The sequence below is a fragment of the Zonotrichia albicollis genome, chromosome 1, assembly GCF_047830755.1.
Source record: "Zonotrichia albicollis isolate bZonAlb1 chromosome 1, bZonAlb1.hap1, whole genome shotgun sequence".
NCBI classification, from domain to species: Eukaryota; Metazoa; Chordata; class Aves; order Passeriformes; family Passerellidae; genus Zonotrichia; species Zonotrichia albicollis.
In genome coordinates, this window is record NC_133819.1 from 142,272,736 (window position 1) to 142,294,480 (window position 21,745).

Below are 21,745 nucleotides of genomic sequence, written 5' to 3' on the forward strand. Positions count from 1 at the left end.
CTCCATCAGGGAGCCCTGCTGATGGACCTTCAGATACCCAGTGCAATTTTCTGGCCCACGTGTCTCTGGAACACAGCCTTCACCAATGGAGTGTGCCAGGGAGGCCCAGGAGGGGTTGCTGCAGGTACTGCCTGCACCTACAACGCAGTCCCCTGCTGCTGCTGAGCCCCCAGGCATCCTGCTGCCCCACAGGGCCTCACTGCTTGGCCCAGCTCCACATTGCCTCCAGCACTTGAGACTAAATTGCTTGGTGAGTCCTGAATCATAGAAGATGTACCTGAAGCTTGGATATAGTTTAAGAAAGGTCTTTTGCCTTCATCTTCAAAATTTATGGTGTCTTGATAACCTCATAATGTAAAGATGGAAGTTATCTAACATTTCCAGACAAATGCCTTTGTCTGGACTAACCTTTACTTCTGACTATGACATTGGGAGCCTGGCTCAATGGCCTGAATACAGACACCATGTATTTAGTGAATTCATGACTTTTCCCCAACCAGATGCTGTCCTGACCAAGTTTCCCATGGGGTTTTGTCACATTTGCCTTGATATGCCAAGTCCTTGGATGACACTGTATGTATTGTTAGCCAACTGGATTCCTCCATTCTGGGTTTAAAACCGTCTAAGCAAACATCTGCTTGGAAGTAAAAATATTCTGGAATGATTCCTCCTTTTCCTTGGAGGCCCAAGACACCATAGACATGCAAATGCAGTGGGTTACAGGTGACTACAGGCAGCTTAGGAGACAAAGAAGTGATCTGTGAAACTGGAGACTGCACAATGAAATGGATGTAGCTTCTGTTTCTGTTTTTTGACTATCTGTGATGGGACAGGGATGAACAAAGGGAGGAAGGCTTAGAAGCAGAAATATTTAGGTACTTTATTTAGGTCCCATTGAATCAGTGGACTTGTTTCAGTGCTTTAGTGACTTGGATCTCCTGGTTTTTATTATAGATCTCACTCTCAGCCATGACCTGTAGATGTATGGCAAGCATCTGAATTTTAACTGCACTTAACCAATCCGAACCAGCTGTGTGATGTAGTTGAATTTGGCTTGGGACCAGAGCCCATGGTGTTGATGTCCATCCATCAAATTTACAGGGCATGCTGAACAGTTAGGATATTGTCTCTCTAGAACCTCCCTGTCCCTGTCAGATATCAATGCAATGTAAAAAAGTAGTAAGCATGTGAATGGCTAAAAAAGATGAAATGTGGGAGACTTAAGTGCTAAAAGATATCCTACAGTAATTATGAATAAATGATACCTTCTTTCTCAAGAGAGATATTTTCTGTAGAGAGCTGGAGAAATTCTGGTGAGGTACTCCAGGCACCTCCTCCTCCAGCTGCTCTCTTGTCTTTCTGCTAGATGCATGTTATGGAGAATATGATGTTACATGACACAAGTTACATTATTGACATAAACCAAGGGCAATATGTGATTTTTTTTTACTCTGAACCACTTGCCAGAGTGGGATCTACAGGGCTCAAGGGACTGGCACAATCTCCTTAATTAATATCCCTGTTCACCCTGGGCCCAGTTGCTCTCTTTTCTCTCTCTTCCCAGCACAGTGAAGGAACCACCACATGGGACATTTGTCATAAAGCATCTGAAGCTCATCCCCATGTTTCCTGAACATGTTAATAATGAATCAAGCATTAAGGATTGTAGGTAGTTTCTTTGCAAGCTCCTGCACTGCTTTCTCATCCCTGCTGCACACTCACAGTGCCACTTACCAGCAGCCTCAACTCGCTGGTGGTGGCACATGTGGTAGTTCCATGTGCCTAGCTTGTGTTCTTCACTGTGACCATGGCTACCCACAGGCAGAAAGTTGTGTTCTCTCGTGTTCTCTATGATTTCTGTGTGCTCTGAGGTGCAGTTCTGTGTCACATGGGCGCCTCTGGCAGAGCAGCCCACACCAAGTATTCTCTCAATGCTGCAAAGAAACCATAAAATTCTCCTGCAGGAAATCCCATGCTCCTTTGGCTTGAATGTTTAGCAGCTATTCAGGGTTTTTCTGTGTCATGTTTCTTTTGGGAGGAGGAGCTGATAGAATCATGCAGAGTCTTTGTGCAATCTGATTTATTTGCCAGAAATGTGAGCCAGGTCTCCTTGCTTCACAAAATAACTAAAAAATACAAGAAAGCAGGAGGTGGTTTCCTCACTGAGAAATCCAAATGTGCCAGAAGGTTTTTGCCTGATTTTTTCAAAATTCAGTATTTTGCTTCTCTGGCTTTTTTCTGGCCTTCTGTCTCACAGCCCTCTGCTTCCAGAGTCATGGTTAGTCCAACAGAAATCCTTTCATCCTGTGTAGCTTAGCTGTTCTCAGCCACTGCTGTAATGATTGGTACCTTTGGCAATTACTTCACTTGTCTCAGTTACCTCTGCTGAGAGGAAAATTTTGTGTTCCTTCCATTAAGTCTCAGAGCTTTTTCCGGAAGATACACCTTTGTCACTACAAGAGTGATTGAAGTGTAGTGTTATGGCATATGTTAGAAAGGAGCCAAATTTGATCATTACAGTTTCTTTAGGTCCTGAAATATATGAAAACGTCCCTCAGGTTGTCAGTTTGATGGGAGATTCAAAATCTTGCAGACAACCAGTGAAGTCAAGGAAGCAAATTCCATTTCCAGGAGATAGGATCAAGCCTCAGGGGCTTTTTTTAATTTTGTTTTGGTTTTTTTAACTAAAAAAAATATCCTGTATTGTGAACTATGGTTTGCCTGGGCTTATCTATAAGTATTCAAAATCATCACAGGTCACACAGGCCATGCTATGATGCTTAAGAATATGACTGGATACATGACTTCCATAGGTCATTCTTTTATCTCTCAGTGCTCCTGACTTTCACTATTTCTTTGTGTCTGGTGTGACGCCTGTGTCTGGTGTTGCAGTACATGCACAGAATCAGACAAAAAATCAGACTGAAAGAGATATTTGCAGCTCCAGCCTCTGACTGACTGACTGACCGTGTTAAGAGCATGGCAGCTCAGGCAGCTTCCTCAGGACCCTGTTCAGCTTACTTTTCAACATCTCCAAAGAAGGTTACAGGGTTTTACAGGAAGCTATGATTGAGCTGTCCTCTGCATCCCTTTCTTTCAGATAAGCAGTTCCCTTTCCCTGAAATCCCCCCATTGTGCTCACCCTGTTGTGGCTGGACCTGAGAACTAGGTGAGGCTCTATCAGCTCCCTGTGAAGAGTTCCAGTCTCCTTTGGGTGAGCAGTTCTAACCAATGCTCACTGTAGTTCTTAAAATTCTCACCTCTATTGCTGCACTAATACACCTTTGGTAAAGGGGGGGTTGAATCTGCCTCTTCTGCCCATGCAAACTCAAAAGCCTGAATGTGAAATCTTTCTATTTCCCATTTGAGGAAATCAAAACAGACCCCAATCTTCTTGTGGAATCCTCAGCCATTAACTTGGGTGTCCTGGTCCCAGCTGGAACAGAATTCATTTTTTTCAGGGCTGTGTTTTGGATTCAGCAGGATAATGTTGACAACACACTGATGTTTTGGTTGTTGCTAGGTAGTGTTTACCCTGGGTCAAGGACATTTCAGTGTCACATCCTCTGCCTTTGAGGAAGTGCACAAGAAGATGGGAAGGAGCATGACTGGGACTGCTGTCCTGAGCTAGCCAAAGGGATATTGCATGGAACACCAGCCCTGATATAGAAACTGAGGAGAGTTGGCAAGGGGCTGACCACTGATAGGGGACATTGATGAGCTCTTGTACAGTGCACCACTCATTTCTCTTGGATTTTAATCCCGTTCTCTCTCCTTTCCTTACAATAGTAGTAGTAGTAGTAGTAGCAGTGGTGGTGGTGGTATATTTCAATTCTTACACTGTTCTTATCTCAACTCATGGGTTTTACTTTTTTTTCTGATTTCCTCATCCCACAGGGTGAGGCAGAGGGAAGTGAGTGAGTGAGTGAGTGAGTGAGTGAGTGAGTGCGTGCTCTGTGGTACATAGTTGCTGGATGGGGTTAAATCACAGCATTAGAGAACAAAATCTTGCAGATGGACAGGCAGAGCAGCCTTGCTCATGGCTTAATAAGGCCAAGTGCCAGGTCCTGCACTGAGCTACAACAAACCCATGGAGCTCTACAGGCCTGGGAGGGACTGGTTCAAGAGCTGTTCGGCAGAAGGGAACTGGGAGGTGCTGGTTGATGGTAGCTGGACATGAGCCAGCAGGTGCCCAGGTGGACAAGAAGGCCAAAGCATCTGGTCCTGTACCAGGAACAGTGTGACCAGCAGAACCAGGGTGGTGATTGTCCCCCTTTACTTGGTACTGGGGGGCTGTGCCTGGAGTGCTGTGCTCAGTTCTGGTGCCCACACTTCAAAACGGACTTTGAGGTGCTGGAGCACCTCACAAGTCTCACAAAAGGACTAGAAAACATGAGGAACAGCTGAAGGAGCTATGTTTGTTCAGTCTTGAGAAGAGGAGGCTTGGGGGGGACCCCATCACTCTCCAGAGCTGCCTGAAAAGAGGGGGTAGTGAGGGGGGCCAGTCTCTTCTGCTGTGCCTGCAGGGAGACGACAAGAGGAGATGGCCTCAAGCTAAGATAGGGCAGATGCAGATCAGATATTAGAAAAAGCATTTTCATTGTTAGGGTGGCCAGGCTCTGGAGTAGGTTGCCCAGGGAGGTGGTGGAATGACACCATGGAGGTCTTTAAGAGGCGTCTGGAGCTCAGTGATTTGGTTTAGTGGTTTAGGGGTTACAGTGGCCAGATGGACAGTTGGATTGGGTGATCCTGAAGATCTCTTCCAACCCTGACTTTCTATGATTCTGTGTCCTGCAGTCTGAACAGAGCTGTCCCTCAGAGAGCTGGAGAGGAGCAGTAGCAGCCTGGCAGAGCTGGTGGCACTCTTGAAAACCAGGTACAAATGTCACTACCATGAGCTGCAGAGCCCCACCAGTAACTCTGAATTGAGGCACAGCACTGTAAACACAGGACACCCAGTGGTAAGGAGCCAGGGGGAGTGAGCACCCCAAGGCCTCTCCAGGAGGCCACGTCCCTGAGGCAGTTTAGGTGAGCCACTTGGGCTGGCTGCTGTGGGAAAGAGCCTCATTTTGTAGGTTTGGTCACTGGTGCTGGTCAGAGCTGCAGCCTGGCAGCCTCATTCCTCTTTCCAGCAGTTCCTAAGCTGTGCCCCTGCAGCTCTCACCAAGCTGAGGGTCCTTCCCCATGTGGGTGTGGCTTTTTTGGGTTTTGTGGGGCAGAATCAGGGAGACAAGCACACCCTGTGCCAGTGGAATGTGGAAGGCAGAGTAAGGGATGTGATTTGTAAGTCTTGGGCAGAAGATTTGGTCAGGTGGGGACAATTCCTCCATCTCAGAAAAATTTATGAGATTTTTGGCATTTCTTTCTCATCCTGTGTCATAATACAAAGACATTCTGACTACTTGTTTGTTACAAAAGGATAAGCAAAATAGAAGTTTGTGACAATCCCTATGCTTTGTTTAAATGCCTTTGGGATATTTTGTTTTTATCTGTTATTTTTCTAATTATCTTCCATTATAAATTTTGCAAAAATCATTTGCAGCTGGAAACTCGGCTTAAAATTTGACTGTGGAAAAGACAAACAGATTTTATTTTTAATGAATAAAAAAATTCAAGTAATTAAAATAGCCTAATGGACTCTTCCCCAAATGGTTTTGACAATTTCTCAATTTTCATTGCAAAAATGTTTTATATAAGAGGTTCTAAGCAGACTGGATACTCTTTTATTATGCCTTATTCCTCTTAGGACCTCCCCATGATGCAGAAATGATTGTGCCTATTTTCCTGCAGATGTTAAAACACCTATGGAGATCCTTTAGAAAAGGGAAATGAGCTATCTATGCTTTGTGAGCTGGAAAATATAACTGATAACAAGTAATAGAAAATTAGCTCTTAGAAAACACAAATGCCATAAAAAGACCTGCTCCACTTAAGGACAAAAAATTATTTCCTGTTTCCTCAGAATTAGAGGAACTCAAATTAATGGCAAGCAAAGTATAAACATTTGCTACAATTTCTGCCTCTCTAAATGTATTTATTTTAAAATCAAAAGCTAACCAAGGTGTTTTTGAGATACCACACACAAGAACACCTCAGCAGTCCAAGATTTAGTGAAAGCAAAAAAACCTCCTTTTTTTTCAGGATCTTTTCTGACTAATGTCCTGTATAATAAATCTAATCTCAAATTTTATTAAGTAGAGAATTTATTTAAAAGACAACTGCACATGTATATGTTCAGTAGGATCAACACCACTTCTGGCCATTTTACGTGCTCAGGGCTGCAGCTCCAGCATGTGGTGAAAAACTCAACCCTTCAGTGTTCTGCTACTACAAAAAATAGGCAATGCTGCCCAGGTACTGGGGCAGAGCTGGCAAAATTCAGAGTACTCACAACCAGGGCAAGACCTTTGAAGGAATTCAGCTACCTGAAGCTCTTACTGGGAGAACCTGGACATAATTACAAACAAACAGAATGAGCTGGGTAAGTCCAGATTCTCAGAAATTTATTGAACTTCCTAAATGTCAGGCAGCTGCCAGTGGGTGGGCAAAGCTCGGCTCCTGTGAGGCTTTGCTTGCTCCTGGTTGTGCTGGAGAGCCACAGTGCTGGCTGCCAGCCTGTCTGCTCCTGTCTCGTGGTCTCCAGGCAAAGTGTGAGGCTGCAGGGAGTCTCTCTGCCTTGGCCAGGGAACCACCTGAGGACAGCCTGGGTATTTCAGTCATTTGTGATCATTTCTTCATTCCCAGGGAAATTGTTTTGGAAAACTCACTCATGATCCTAAAAGTTGAGGTATGCTGAAAATCCTGGCCACAGGGAAGAAGAAAGCCTTGTTTCTATTCACTGCTTGTTTTGAAAGGACTCAGTCCAAAACACAGAGAAAACCTGAGTGATTCCCATTGACTTAGCAGGCTTTGAGTGAAACCCAAAGTGCTTAGCACTAAACTCCTCAGAAGCATGAGCTAGTGAAACTGGTGAAAAGTTCTCAGGCTCCTTTTTCCACAGCCACCCACATCCAACTGTTTCTTTGCTCCTTCAATCCTTCTGCTCTTCCTCTGGATCCTGCATGGCAGGGGCAGGTGAGAGTCAGACCATTCCTTTCTGATCCTTGCAGATTGATCTGCTTCTTTCCTGCTCCACTTCCACACTGAGAGATTCCCAGACTGAGATTTAAACACTCCCCTGGGAGCCTTCCCAAGAGACATGATACTGGTTTTTAGCAGGACCCTTCTCTGATAGTCTTTTCCAGGCTCATCCTGTCTCCATAGCAGCTCTGTGTAACAACTGAGATGCATTACATTATTTTTTCCATTCTTCTGGCACTTGAGTGTAAACGTAGCTGCCAGCAGGTAAATTTAAAATGTACAATAATCAGGCCTTCACACAGCTGGTAGCCAGCCTGCATAGTTTGCTACCACAGGAGGCCACAGAATAGAAGAAATAAAGTCTGAAAAGGATTGAAATTGGAGTTGCTTGTGGGAACCTCATCTCACTTTTCACATGGGGTTTGGTGGGCAGAGGAAAAGATCCAAAGACTTCAGCTCTCACTCTGCAAGGGACTCAGCTGTGGTGTTGTTATGCATTTCCTAACAAGAATTTTGTTCAAAATGATTCTTAGCTTCAAAGATTGGATTTGTGCAAACTACTCCCATCAGGTGAGGGGCTTTATCTGCCTTAAGCCTTTGAATGGGGCGAATTTTGAGTACAAAAAGCTGGTGGCAGCTTTTTGTGTTAAAAAAATATGGTTTATGTTCCTTATTTCTTTTAAAGAGTGCCTGGGAATGCAAAGAGGCAATATTCTCCACTATTCTCCCTCACCTTGGTGATCTCCAAGTGCTGGTCTATGACTTTGTGATGCTCCAGGCACTGGACTCTCAAAGCTCCTGCTCTGAACAAAGGGGGACTAGCTGATGCCAATGAAAACATTCATTTGATCCCTCTTGCCATTTCAAAGCTTCATGAAGAGCTTTTTTCTTCCCATTCATTCAAGTCCCTCAGCACAGGGGTGTATGATCATTTGAGCTGAGTGGTTTACTGCCAGAAGAGAAAACAACACGGGCATGAAAACCCAGCCTGAAACAGATGTCTGTGCAGGGAAAACCTCCTTCCACCTCCTCCCTGTAGAAATGGGGTCTTCTCCTTGTCTGAGCAAAACCCCAAAAAGGAGGTCGGATCATTTTTACATATATTTTCCTTGGAAAACTCTTTTTCTTCCCAGGCACCTATTTACGCCTGACACTATTAATAATTTTCAAAATATCAGAAAGCTCTTGAAATCAAGGAGCGCAAAGAAACTTTCCCTGGGAATGTTTTACTGCCTTCTCAGAAGTGGCTGAACTTGCACTTACTGCAAGTGATAATTTGGTATAAGGTTTCTTTTCTCAGCTTGAAATACAATAGGAGCTCCTCCCACTCCCACAGAAATACATGTACCAGCACTTAACAGACTGTCCTCAAAGACCTGGATTCCCTCACCCACCACATGTTCTCTGCCTCCTTCCCTCTGTTTCCATCCACATCTGGTCAGACAGTCTTGCTGTGAGAAATGATGGTGCCATATACAAGAATATTATCACATTACTACTTACAACTGTGTCTATCTATCCCTTTCTGTGTGACTTTTTTCCCTGCCTCTCTCTTTCTGTATATTTCTACTGTATCAGACAATCTTTGAAAAGAACCAGAACTCCCTGCAACACTCCCAAACATATTTTAAAATAAAAGAAATTTCCTCAAGAAATGTTTATTGAAAAAAAATCCTTGATTTTTTCCTGTCATAGATTGTCATGACAAACCCATTGTTTTCACCAGTGGTTCCCTTCCTGGTGCTACAGACAAGTTCTAGTCAGCATTTGCTACCAGTTGTAACATGGGAATGCAAAACACAAACACTAACCCCTTTCTAGAGGAGCAAACACCTCTGCCTTGGATGGTGGTGGATGGCTGGAAGCTAGATCTGCTTTCAGGGCCTGTCTCTGTGTGTCTCAGACTTCAGAGGGATTTTTTGACAAGGTTGTAAGCCTGTGGGTGGGAAGTAGGCTGAATGTCTGTACAAGTCAGTGCATCTTGGCATCACAATGACTTTGCAAGGACAGCGTGGCAGAGACTTTCAACCTCTCCATGCTCATGAGGTCAGGCCCAAATTCATTGCACCTACTGTGAATTGTGAGGTCTTGTCCTTTAAATGGTGACCTTCACCATCCTTCTTCAGTACCTGGTGAGGTGGCCTGGCTGGGAAATTAAGAACTCCCTCAGGGTGACTTTGACTCCAGCAATGCCTGTGTTTCACTGCCTGGTGAGGAGCCTAAGGTGCCTGGATTTGCAGCTGTTTCAGTCAGGTAGGAAGAACTACATAGTCTTGGGCACTATAATATTTCCCTACCTGTCAAGTGGCTGTGAACTTAAGTGTATTAGAGGATTTAAAACATTCAGCTGTTGCTTTGTTAGGGGTCTTACAAGACATATTGGACATGATCTGTATGTACCACAACAGAGGAAAGCTAATCAATATATATATATACAAGGTGTGATATTTTATTATTTATCAAAATTACCATAATTGGTCCTGTCCTTTAATACCTGTCATTATATCTAGATTTTAAAAGGAGTTACTTTTTCATAGTCAAAAGAGAAGTAATGAAATTCTGCAGAGAAACATCTATTCAGTAGAAGATTCTGTCACGTTAATGACCTACATTTTGGAATTAGTAATGATTTTTGCAGAGTTGAGTAGCCCACCAGGGACATTTCTATAAAGGCTATCTCATAAGAAAACAGGGTGTGTCACATTTAGAGATGTTTCCTCATGAAAATTTAAGTTAGAGATAGATTTTTTCCTTTGAGACAGAGCTGGAATTAGACACATTATTTATCTAGACCACAAAACTCCAGAACACTTCCATCTTTTCACGTCCAGGATAGATTACTGACAAACAGGAAAAGATGGGGACACACACTTTTATTCTTGCTCCGAATTTTCTGCTTTATGCTTTATGCAATGATTCCTTTGCCACATTTGGGCAATCAGGGGACAAAACGCCAGAGAGCTCCAGCAGAAACAAAGAAATGTGATCACAGCCTGAGTAGTGAGCTGAAAGACTCAGCCTATGAAGAATTTGCTAAAAATACTCTCAGCCATCAGCAATTTCATTGAGAGATGCAGTTTTAGGGTTCCTGAAATTATTCATTAATTTAAGCAAGACAACATAGGGAAAAATGTAGTTTTCTAATAGTATTTTCTGAGTGAAATGCTGCATCTTTCAGCTCTTTTATAGCAATCTTGGAAAGCTCAAAGAAAAATATTTGTGTTTCAGTACATAGATTATAACTCAATTAAAAAAAAAAAAAAAGAGCAAGGAAGAGCAGAGCACTGCCTAATGCCTTGCAAGGAGCCTGTTTGAATTCAGAGTCACAGAATGCTTTGGGTGGGAAGGGACCTTAAAGGTCATCTAGTTCCAAACCCCCAGCCATGGCCAGGGACACCTTCCACTAGACTGGGTTGTTCAGAGCCCCATCCAGCCTGGCCTTGAACATCTCCAGGGGTGTTGCAGGTCAGGGCATTTAATGCTTGTGGTTGCAAATGTGTGACCTCACATTCACTCAGAGCTTTGAATTTTGCTCAAGTCCTTTCCCATAACATGTCATATACCAAGGACTCCAGAAGGCATGAAATGTAGAAAACAATAAATTCCCATTGTTGACACAATTGTCTTTCTCAAATTAAATAGACATTTGTTGACAAGCCTGCCACAAACAATATTCAACAACTGCAACTCCTATTATTAAAGTTAGGAATATGTCTAGCTAACAACAATTGCATCTGCTAAGATGAGAAAGCCTGTCTAGCTGACATCAATTGATTTTATTTAGGCAAGGAAGCCTGTCTAGCTAACATGTCCTAAGGCAATAAACCAGGAAATGTGTTATTTCATAAAGTTTTTTTTAAATGCCTCTGCACTGCTGAGCAGCTATTTATGACTAAAAGCATGAGGACATTACCTCTCTAATGAATTTCACTTGGCAAATTACTTTAAGTGATGCTACTTTCAAGTTCACAGCATCATCATTGAACCTCCAAGAGAAACAATAAAAGAGGCATTGATAATTTTGCCGTGTAAGGGTGAAATGTATTTGTGATACTGGACTGGTTTCCATTTGTTATATTGGAAGCAGATCAGGATCCCTTTGCCTTGAGAACACCGGCTAGAATTCTCACTCAGGCACCCACATTGTCCCAACTAGATGATGCACATGGTCCCACTGATAGCTCATTGGAGGAGGTGGTAGAAGGTCCTTTTCTCTGTCCTTTTGCATCTTTTGGTCTATGGTGGGACACATGTGCAATGACATGGGCTGATACTACTTGCCTTTGCTCCTCTCTTAACCCTTATATAGCTGTAATCAGGGCAGGGAGTTTCCCTTCACTTTTTGAAGCAAATGAAGTAATTGCTCTTTCTCCTTGGCCCCTTTCAAGAAAAATAACATCCTCTTTGTCTTCTGGAGTCTGTATCCAGGATTATTAAAATAATAATAAAAGTTTCAAAAATATCCTACAGCCATCTCAGACCTTGGAAACCAATGATTGTAGTGGTCATACCTTGCTTTATCAACCGCAAAATATCCAACTTTTATGAATATAGGAATAATAAGTAATCCTATTTTTGTGCCTAGGAAAATAAGATGCTGTTGTATACAATGTGGTGTTATCCTTTCTTTTCTCCAATTTTTATACTTTCTTTTACTGAAGTACTCTTTGTTGAGGATAGTCTCTGGTTCAACTTGTTCTTCCAGTTAACTTGTCTTGGAACAGTGCTCTCAGTTTTTTGCCCCTCAATTCTCATGTCTATTGCAAAATGCTTGTAAAATAAGATTAGTAAAGGAAGAGAATCAGTGAATTCCAGATGTTATACTACCTTTTGTCTTTGTTCTCAGCCCCCTTAATGTCCTTGATGGTTTTCTTTACTTCTGGGTGAAAATCAGAAATGGCACACCCAGGACCTTTGTACCATCAAACACATCCCTCAGGCTGGCCTGTGCAACAAACAGCGCCTAAGCCCAAGTACCTGGGATACGTGCAAGCAGAGGTCAGTGAATCTTTCCACAAGTCTTTCCTCTGTGGCAGAGACATGATATACTTAATCCCCTCAGCAGGTTTCTGAGACTCTGTGGTATGCCCTCCATTACCTGTGCAAGGCCTGCTCCATTCCTATTATCCCTATAGGACTGCACTTTGCAAGTGGTGTTTTTGGCAAAGTGTCTGGCTGAGGGAATTGTCAGGAATATCTGGAAAAATACATGTTTTAAGTAAAAAAAGAGCAAGCAGGAAAGGCAGAAAAATTGGGGATAGAATAATAGCAGAAAACACAAGGTTTAGGGACTATTGATAATTCTTGTTTCTGGCTACAGACTGTTAAAATCAGAGAAGCCTGGCCCAAACTTGTATCCTACAAATGAACCAGAAAGAAAAAGGCACAAGAGAACCCACCATTTTCCATAGGTCATGCATTCCCACTTTAGTTCTCAGGAGAGAAACCAGGGAAGAGCCCCTGCAGCCTGTGTAACTCAGAACTACCCCTCCTCCAAAACGCTCCTCTGCTTCTCCCTGATCCCTGGAGCTGAGTCCTTATTTAAATCCATCAGCTGGTACTCAATCTTTGGCTGATTCCCAGCTCCTGTGTGCTGTTGTCACAGGCCAGCTGCTTCCCAAGCCTTTTTGGGGACCATGTGTGGTTGTATTTAGCAGGGAGGATACTGGAATTCCAGTCAGGCTTGCAGAGAGCTCAGTGGGAATCAGTCTCAACTCCTGGTGCATAGGAAAACTAAGCAACTAGACGGTTGCTTCAAGGTCACTGGGCTGGTGTTCTAAAAGAAACAAGGTCAGGAGTGAAAAAGGAGGAGAGAAAGCAATAAATATTTTTGCCTGGTGTTGATGTCGGGCTCACCAGCCTATTCTTGTCACACCACTCCCTTTTTTCCATGCAGACACAATATTAGCTGTCTTCCCTGGTATTTCCCTGGTATTCCAAAGTGTGTTAAAAATGAACATTTGCATGGCAGAGACCACTTAGTCAGTTCTCATGGAACCCTGGGGTGATTCTTATTTCAGCTTCTGTTTTAAAATATTTATCTCTAGAAAATGCTGCCTAATGTGTCTTCAGCTACTAATGGCCTGGAAAATCTGTCATCTCTTTCCTCATCTCGTGCTTTCTAGGTACAGCACAGATATTTACTGAGCACAGCTTGACTGCAGCAGTATTGATAAAGTTACCATCTTTGTGTGGTAATAGGCTTATGTTGTCTTAGGGATTTGTTTTATTACCAACACATTAAACATACTTATTGTCCCTAATCCTACCAAGCATAGATTTCTCTATAATAGCCTTTCCTCTTTCTTAGCTTTGTTTAGGAGTGTCTCTACAAGTGTCTTAATTATAATTTCCATTTCACTTGCTTTAAATTGCTTTATAACATCTATGGCAAATTCCCTACAGATTTTGACTAATTTTTGACTGGCTACATTTTTCTTCCCCCACCCACTCCTCTCAGTTTCATCTCTTTAGCCTTTATAAATCTATATCATATATATTGTGAATATTTTGTGACTGTTTTTTGAACTTGTTATACTCTCCTTGGTAAATGCTGGTCCCACAGCAAACATTAGCTCTTGATCCATGGTAAGACTTTATCTATTATCATGAGAAGTAGATCTGAGAATTTGTTACAAATAATTAACAACAAAATATTAATTGAACATGTAAACCACCATCTGTGGTTTTGTTTATTTACTTTAGAAGACATTATTGCCCACAAAGGGATACATTTGCCTTTGGGTATATGGAGCGAAGAGCCAGAGTTAATCCATCAAATCTGTTATTCACAAGTGAATTTTAAAGGTGTCATTGAGAATCACAGCTGAGAGGGACAGAGGCCCTTTCCTGCAGTGCTTTTGCTGAGCTCTTGGTACTAAAGCAATTGCAAGTTGGGCTCCTAGCCCAGACCTACATGTATGGGAGCTGCAGACAGCCCAGGTGACCTTACTGTGAGCCAAAGAGCTGCTGCAGGACTGTGGAATATTTAATGTGGAAACACAACTCAAATGGTTTTGCAACAACAGCACAGCTACTGGTTGGGAATTTCCTCTCTGTACAAGTGTGGTGTTTTATTTCCTCCCATGTTTGCAGCCTTAAGATGCTTTTGCCATTAAGCCCTCTGCTTTCAAGATTACAGTAGCCATGATAGATAGAGGCAGTTTCAGGCCTGCAAAAAGACTGCTAAGCCTACTTCAGGGACTAATGCAGATAAATAGCATCCTTTCTGGGCAGACTTTATGGTCCAAAACCAGACACACAGGACATTCCCAGGTCACTCACATTTTATTGCTTCATCTGAGATAATTCACATGATCTGTCTCTTTTATTCATCCTCCCATCCTAGAAACCACCTGTGTTCTCCATCTTCTGTTTCAAAGGCATTTACAATACTGCTAGGAGTAAGGTTAATTGAGAAAAAAGCCAGATAAGGGACAGATGTTTATTTAATTGAAAATAAAAAGGTTGCCTGTTTCTAAGTTATAAATCAGTGAATACACAGCCTTAAGCACATAATTCTGGTCCACCTACTCAGTGGTTGTAACAATAACTTAGCATTTCCATAGCCCTTCTGATTGCTTCATTTTCATGCTGAGTAAGCTCCTCAAGTTGTTTCATAAACAGAGGTGTGAGATACACAATATTTAATTGCCCAAGCCCAAGGAGGCAGCATTGTCCACAATAAATCTGCTTTGCACTTGGGCACCAGGCTTCCTCCAGCATACAATATAGTTGGCTGTCACCAGAAGCCAGTTAAAGTTCGTTTCCTTGCCCTGACTTGTTCTGAGGGTCCCTGTGGGGGCAAGTCTGTCAGTGTTGCCGCCTCTCACATCCAGGCTTTTGGTGCTGGATGGCTCCAGGTGATGCTGTTGGGCTGGATGCCTGTGAGATATCCCAGGAGGTGCCAAAATGCAACAGAGAGGGATATGGGCTTGAGGGTGGAGGTGGGAGTGGCCAACATAGAATTCAGGGAATATTGGATTTGAGAGGTAAGTTTTGCAGGAGACAGAAGCCTGAAAGAGGAAAAGGGTATTGTAAGAGGAGGAAATGTAAGATTGAAGTACTGGGTATGGGAGGAGACTGGGATTATGCTGGCTGTCCTGTGATGGAAGGCAAGTAGGAGCTATAAGGTGTGAGAAGTGCAAGGGTGTCAGTCCATGTAAGATTATTTGCTCCTCACACATCTGAACTCAATTAAGTGTGTGGGCTGACCACTTTCTCACAGTGGCTGCAACATCAACCCAGCAGCTGCTGAGACAAAGCTGCTGCCTGTGGCTGCACTGGCCATGGAGGTTTTGGCTCCCAGCACTGGCAGAACAGTCACTCCCATGCACACATCTGTGGCAAGTGCTTTAATTCCTCACAGCCCTCAATATCCTGCCTGCACCACCTTTCCAGAGGTGCTTATGAGACAAGGGTCACAGGGCTGCAGAAACACAGCTATGGAGTGTAGGGCAGGAGAGGTAACTATGGGAACTTTATAACCAAGGAAGATTTTTTTTTTTCTGTAGCAAAGCAGTATATTCATCCCAATAACTTGGAGAGAATCCAAATGTATTTTCAGACATTCTGGTATGACTGTGGGCAAACAATGTAGCATTTCTTGTCCAAGTTTAGCAAAGAACATAAGCCAGGATTGTTACTAAGCATATAGCAATGGGAAAAACATAAAATACTACACATGTACTTCCAGACATAGAAAGAAAAGTATTTTTAGGAGAAGTTGTCATAACTGTTTTCTGTGGATGCAGAACATCTAGGAAAGACTCTATCTGGACTTTCTGTGACTGGAAACAAGCTTCAGTCCAAGGCAGAAACTTTCATTGATTCTTTTCAGCTTAATGCCAAAATGTCCAGTTCATATCAGCTCTTTTAGTATGCCTTGGCTGTGCTTTTGCTGCTTGACAAAAAGTGGACTCCTTCATCACTGAGTAGCTCCTGTTCTGCAGAAGGATGGTGCCCTTCAAACTGTGGTTTAAATTCTATAAAACTCAACCCAGGAAGAGTGATGAACAAAGAGCACTGACAAAGCTGGCAGAAATCAATCTCCACAGTAAGTGAAATATTAAATTAAATATTTATGTTAAATGTAAAAAAGCAAACAAAACCAATGAAAAAAAAAAAAAACAAAAATCCCTAAACCCCACCAAAAAAAAAAAAAACTCACAAGAAAAAATTTTAAAACTAAAAAAAAAGCCACCAAATCTATTTTTTTTTCCTAACAAGTCAGTTTGCTGACATTTATCAGGTTTGTTAAAACCTGATAAGCTGCCTCTTCCTTTCACTTCAAACCACCTCCAAAACAAGCTTTTCCTTGAGTGTATATATTTCTGCCTCCTGGTAATGACTTGGGAACCAGTGAAATGTGGCCACTGCTACCAATTCACTGATGCCTTGTTTGGGGAACAAAAGAGGCATCTCCATTGCTGGTAAAGTGGCACCTGCTTTCTGTGAATAGGCAGAGCCTCTTAGCCAGCTTAGACCAGTATAATTAAGGCAATGCAAGCTCTTATCTCTGGCTTTACATAGATAGAAGAGTAATTCCAATGTAATTTATCATTGTAAATTCAGATGAGCAAGCTTTACATGAAAAAGGTTTCTCTTTATATGTTCATTTGTTTCTATATTGGTTGAGGGGGTTTTATGTGGGTTGTTTTTCTTATTTAACCCTTTTGGCTAAAAAGAAAAGTACCTTCATCAATTCCAGTTGCTGCATTTTTATTAAAAATTTCAAAAAATGGTGTGCAAAAGTCTTTCCAGTCTCTGGTCATAACCTGATTTTATCTTGATTAAATTTCGTCTTGGAGTCCAGACCCTGTATTATCCATTATTACAGCAACTAGCACAGCATATCAAACATGGATTTCAAACCTCATGATAACACATATTTTAGATTAAAATAATGGGATCCATGGCTTACACTCACTCAGTGACTGCTTTCCACTGTGGAGATTATGATTGTTTCACCTTTGCTGTTCTGCCTGGGCACTTGAGGCTTCACATAACCCTGCTTTGAAGTGCTTCTTCCAAGTTCAGAATTTACTGTTTGAAATGTCTGATGTAATGCTATCTAATCCTTTCCATGGCTTCAGGGAAGACAAGCTTTCAGTTTGGTGAAAAATGTATTTCTGTAAGGTTATTAGAATAAAATGAAATAAAAACCAGTTGTGGAGTGATCATCACAGGGCAGCTTGATATGAGTTTCTTTCTGAATGGAGCAGAGGCCAGCTCCTGCCCTGCTCAAAGCAATAGCAGGGCTGCTGTCAGCCTCCATAAGCTCCAGATCAAACCACAGCTTCCATTCAGGACGTTTTTTTATTTGCTTTTAATAAGGTTGATATTCAGGAAAAGGTCAAATGTAAAACATAGGACCTGTTTTATAGGATACTTGAATCCCTCTTTTTTTAAGTGGCCATATAGGTTAGAAGCCACACGTGGAAGACTTGAATAATCTTACACATGGTAGCAATCACTGCCCTGCATTATGCACTCCCTTCCTAATATCATATATGAGCAGATGGGGTCTTTCCTCCAAGGGTGATCTTTATTCATGTTCTTGAATTGAAGTTATCAGTATGATCTTAAACCACTTTTATTAGAGTCTGTTTTTAATCAAGAGGGGAGGGGGATTTGCAGTGAAGAAAAAAACACTGGTGGGTAAAATGAACCACCACAGAGACAAAAATAAACAGAGGAATTTCCTCAATGCCCTATTTCATCTTCCTTTTTCCTTTTTATTAAATAAAACATACCAAATAATTTAACATAATATTGTTTTTATAAGCACTATCATTAAAGTAGCTGCTTATTTTGAACTAAAAAACAGTGTCTTTATCTTTCTTTCTTTCTTTTTGGCTTTCATTCTCTTGCTTCTTTTTGTATTGCATATATTCAATACATAATCAGAAAGGAAATAAGAGGACAAAATTTAGTCTCAGGACTGCAACTGTCCTAACAAGATAAGGCAAGAGGGTGTTTTATTGATTTATTTTCCTGGTCCTCCTGTACATGACTTCAAAATGGTGCCAGTAAATCTAGGAGTAAACTCCATGCTAATTCTCAGTGCCCAATCTTTGAAAATTAAAGGTTGATGCAATTATCAAGCAATGCCAATGGTAATAACATTGTCTGACAGTGGTAGGTCACCGAAAATCCAGCTGAGATCTGGACATAAAAATGCACAGCTCAGGTTTTGCCTAGGTTCGGGGAAGTGCCTGAAGATTGATTACAAGCTCTTTGTAAATTCAGTGGGGTGCTAGGAGATATTTTGCCACCTTCTCTGTTGTTCTGCCCACAGCCACCAGGCAGAAGGACAGGAAGGGTGTTTCCTTTCACCCACCCAGGAGCTGGAGCTCTAATACATACCCAAGGGAAAATTATGCCAATGTGCCCAGCTGTGGTGACACACTGGCTGTGCTGCTGGCTCAGCTGCAGGACCTTCCTCTCTTGCAAAACCCTGAAATCTGCCCATCAGATTCATTAGGAACAGCTAGGCAGAGCTGGAAATTTAGGATGGACTGCACCACCTTGAGCTGGCTGAGCCCAGATTGGGTTTCAGGTGTGACATGCAGACGCAGCAGATGAAACACCAGCAGTGGAGGTGCTGCAGTCTCCAGCAGCCTCCCTGAGTGCCTCACTTTTGTCTGTTGCCACCTTCTGTGGCAAGAGGAGGCAAATCACAGGTAGGAGTAAATGCCTGTAGTTCACTGAACTAGAAAGTCAAATAATAGAATCTGCAAGTGGGCTGGGCCGGCACACCATGCTCACATCCTTTAGGAGCAGCTTGATGTCGACTTCAGGCTTGCAGGCTGCCGTGGCAGTGGGAGAGGGGGAAGCTGCCACAGCTGGGAGTGAGAGCTGCTCCTGCAGGATGGGCTGTATCCTACTGTGCTTGTAAGTCACTTTCCTAAAACACTTTCTTTAGGGTAAATGTACTGTGAAAGCAGAAGTTGTATTTTTAGGAGTCTAAGTTCAAGCACAGGCAGAATATAACCTCAGCCATTTTTCCAAGCTCACCCCACACCAGCTTGACTTGATCCCAGCACTTAAATTCTTGCAGTCTTGTCAGATCTTACAGCTGGATGCAAATGCATTCTATTGAGTCCTAGTGAAATGTTGGAGCCAGCTGGAGAGGACCAAACCAGTAGAATCTTTTTTTTTAAATGGCCTAAATCACATAACCTCCTCTCCAGGGAAAGTGCACAAACATGGTAGCAGCAATGATTTAAAAAAAAGTGCTGAAAAACTCTTTGCTATTACGCTAGGAACCACAGAGGTGGTGAACTCCCAAGAGATTTGGGTGGCCTGTCTGCAGTACATATATCTTATGCTTCAAAGAGCCATTTCCCCCACACTTAAATTACAGCCTTTCCTACTTGCACAAGCTCAAAGGGCCAGAGGAACTGGTTCTGAGTGAGCTCAGCTTTTCCAGGGAAAAAACTCACCCCATTACAGTAAATCCACCCCTTCCATCTTCATGCTGGGAAGCTGCAGATTTTGGGAATGGGGATAGAAAGTCGTGTAAATAATTTCATCATCCACAATGGACAGGAGAGTGAAACAGACTGAACTCTTCCCCAAAAATATGGTATTGAATTTTTCAAGTTTAAAAGGTATTTTGATGGCTTGCATGTAGTTTTGAAATGTTTTATTAAAAATTTGACTGTAAATATCAACTTCTTCTCCACTAACTTACTTCCTGAGACTGACTTTCCAGTAACTTAAAGTCTGTTATAAAAGACCAGAAATCTTTGATTAAAACTTCTTTAATATAATTAGCAAGAGTAGTTCAATAAAACGCTGAATGTCCCATTTGCATGGACCGCATCTCATGAGGTCAAATATTTAATGTTGAATGTCCTTCTAGATAAACAGACCTCAGCATTTTATTTTTTCTGAAGAAACACAATGTCTCATGATTTTTGTTTGAACAGTTGGAGTAAAATTAACAACAACTTGAATTTTCATCCCCCACAATGCAGCAACATTTCTAAATCACATTTAAAAATAATTTGTGTTCTTCTTTTAACATTCATATTTCAGCTGGAAGTCAAAGAAAGTCAAAGATAGAAGCAGAAACACTGTGAGAAAAAAAGTAAATCCATAGTATTCCAATAAGGGAGGTAAAGGAACTGACTTTGAGATTAACAGCCAGGCCTGTGTGCCAAAAACTGAAAGGTCTCCCATCGTTATCTTGCAGCCTCCCTTTCACAGATCCCTGGAGCAGATCCTCAGATGATATCAGCTGCTGGGTGCAGTCACATTCATGCAAGTAGCATTACAGTGATTAAAGCTAGATGATAATCAGCCTCACTGGTTTCAATGAGTTTTATTATTCATTTGATTGAAAGGTATTTTCCAGTTGTTGTGAAGCAGGGAAATGTGTTTCGAATTCATCATTTTTTAAGCCTCACACACATTGTTTGGCAAACAAGGATTGTTTAGGTTGTCTGGGACTCCTTCATTGCATCCTCCCAAATGTGAGATTTCCCTCTGTTCTCCAATGAACCATTCTGGTGCTGTTAAACACACAGTGGCCAGCTTTGCAAAGAAATAAGCCTTCTTTAGAGTGAGGTCTTTTGGTTTCATCTGTAATCTTTATGGAAAAACTGGACATTACAGTAGAAGGATTATGCTAAATTACTTTCTGCCACTGAAGAAATGGACAAAGCAGTAGCTCAAGGCATGGAATGAGCATTCTGAAATACGCACTTAGTCACTGAATTCAGTACCAAGAAATTAACCTAAACTATTTCAATTTACATATGTTTGTAATTTGCATCCCAGCTTTACACCTTACAGAGACTTGCTTGTTAGCTGCTACTGTGGTAAATGTTTGTTCACAGGCTGCTTAAAATCAAGCAGGGAGGTCAAGCTGGGACCAAATCCAAGGCTGCCTAACCCTGCCTGCCTGCCTTGTGTGAATATATTCTTAGGGCTCAACGCTGTTCTGTGCTTGAGTGGTGCAAAACTGATTCCAAAGCCTGATATTGCAGTACAGGGGTTCCCCATTTCTGCTGGAATATATGAATCAAACCAGAGACTTTCATGTGAATGCTTACTCCTGCTCATTTTCTGTACTGAATTACTCTCTGGAGGAGACTCTGGCATGCTTTCTCACTATAACTCTATAAATAAAGAAATTCGGGGGTCCATAAATTGGAAGAGGTAAATTTCATGTGTATGGCTTTTCTGGTATTCAGAATTTGGTGCAACTTGAGGCTGTTTCCTCTTGTTACATTGCTTTTTACCTGAAAGAAGAATCAATCCCCACATAACTTACAGCCCCCTTTGAGGGAATTGCAGAGTAATTAAATCTTCCCTGAGCCTCCTTTTCCCCAGGCTAAGCACCCCCAGCTCCCTCAGCTGCTCCTCATCAGATCCCAGCACAGCTTTGTTGCTCTTCTCTGGATCACCACCTCGGGGTCCTTTATGCTGTGAGGGCCCAGAACTGGACACAGCGCTCAGGGTGCTAAGTGAAGGGGGACAAACCCTGCCCTGCTCCTGCAGGCCACACTGTTTCTGATCCAGGCCAGGGTGCCATTGGCCTTCTGGGCACACCCTGGCTCATGTTCGGTCCCTGCTGACAGCACCTCCAGGTCCTTTCCCAAGGGCAGCTTTCCAGCCACTGTTCCCAGCCTGTAGTGCTGCATGGGGTGGTTGT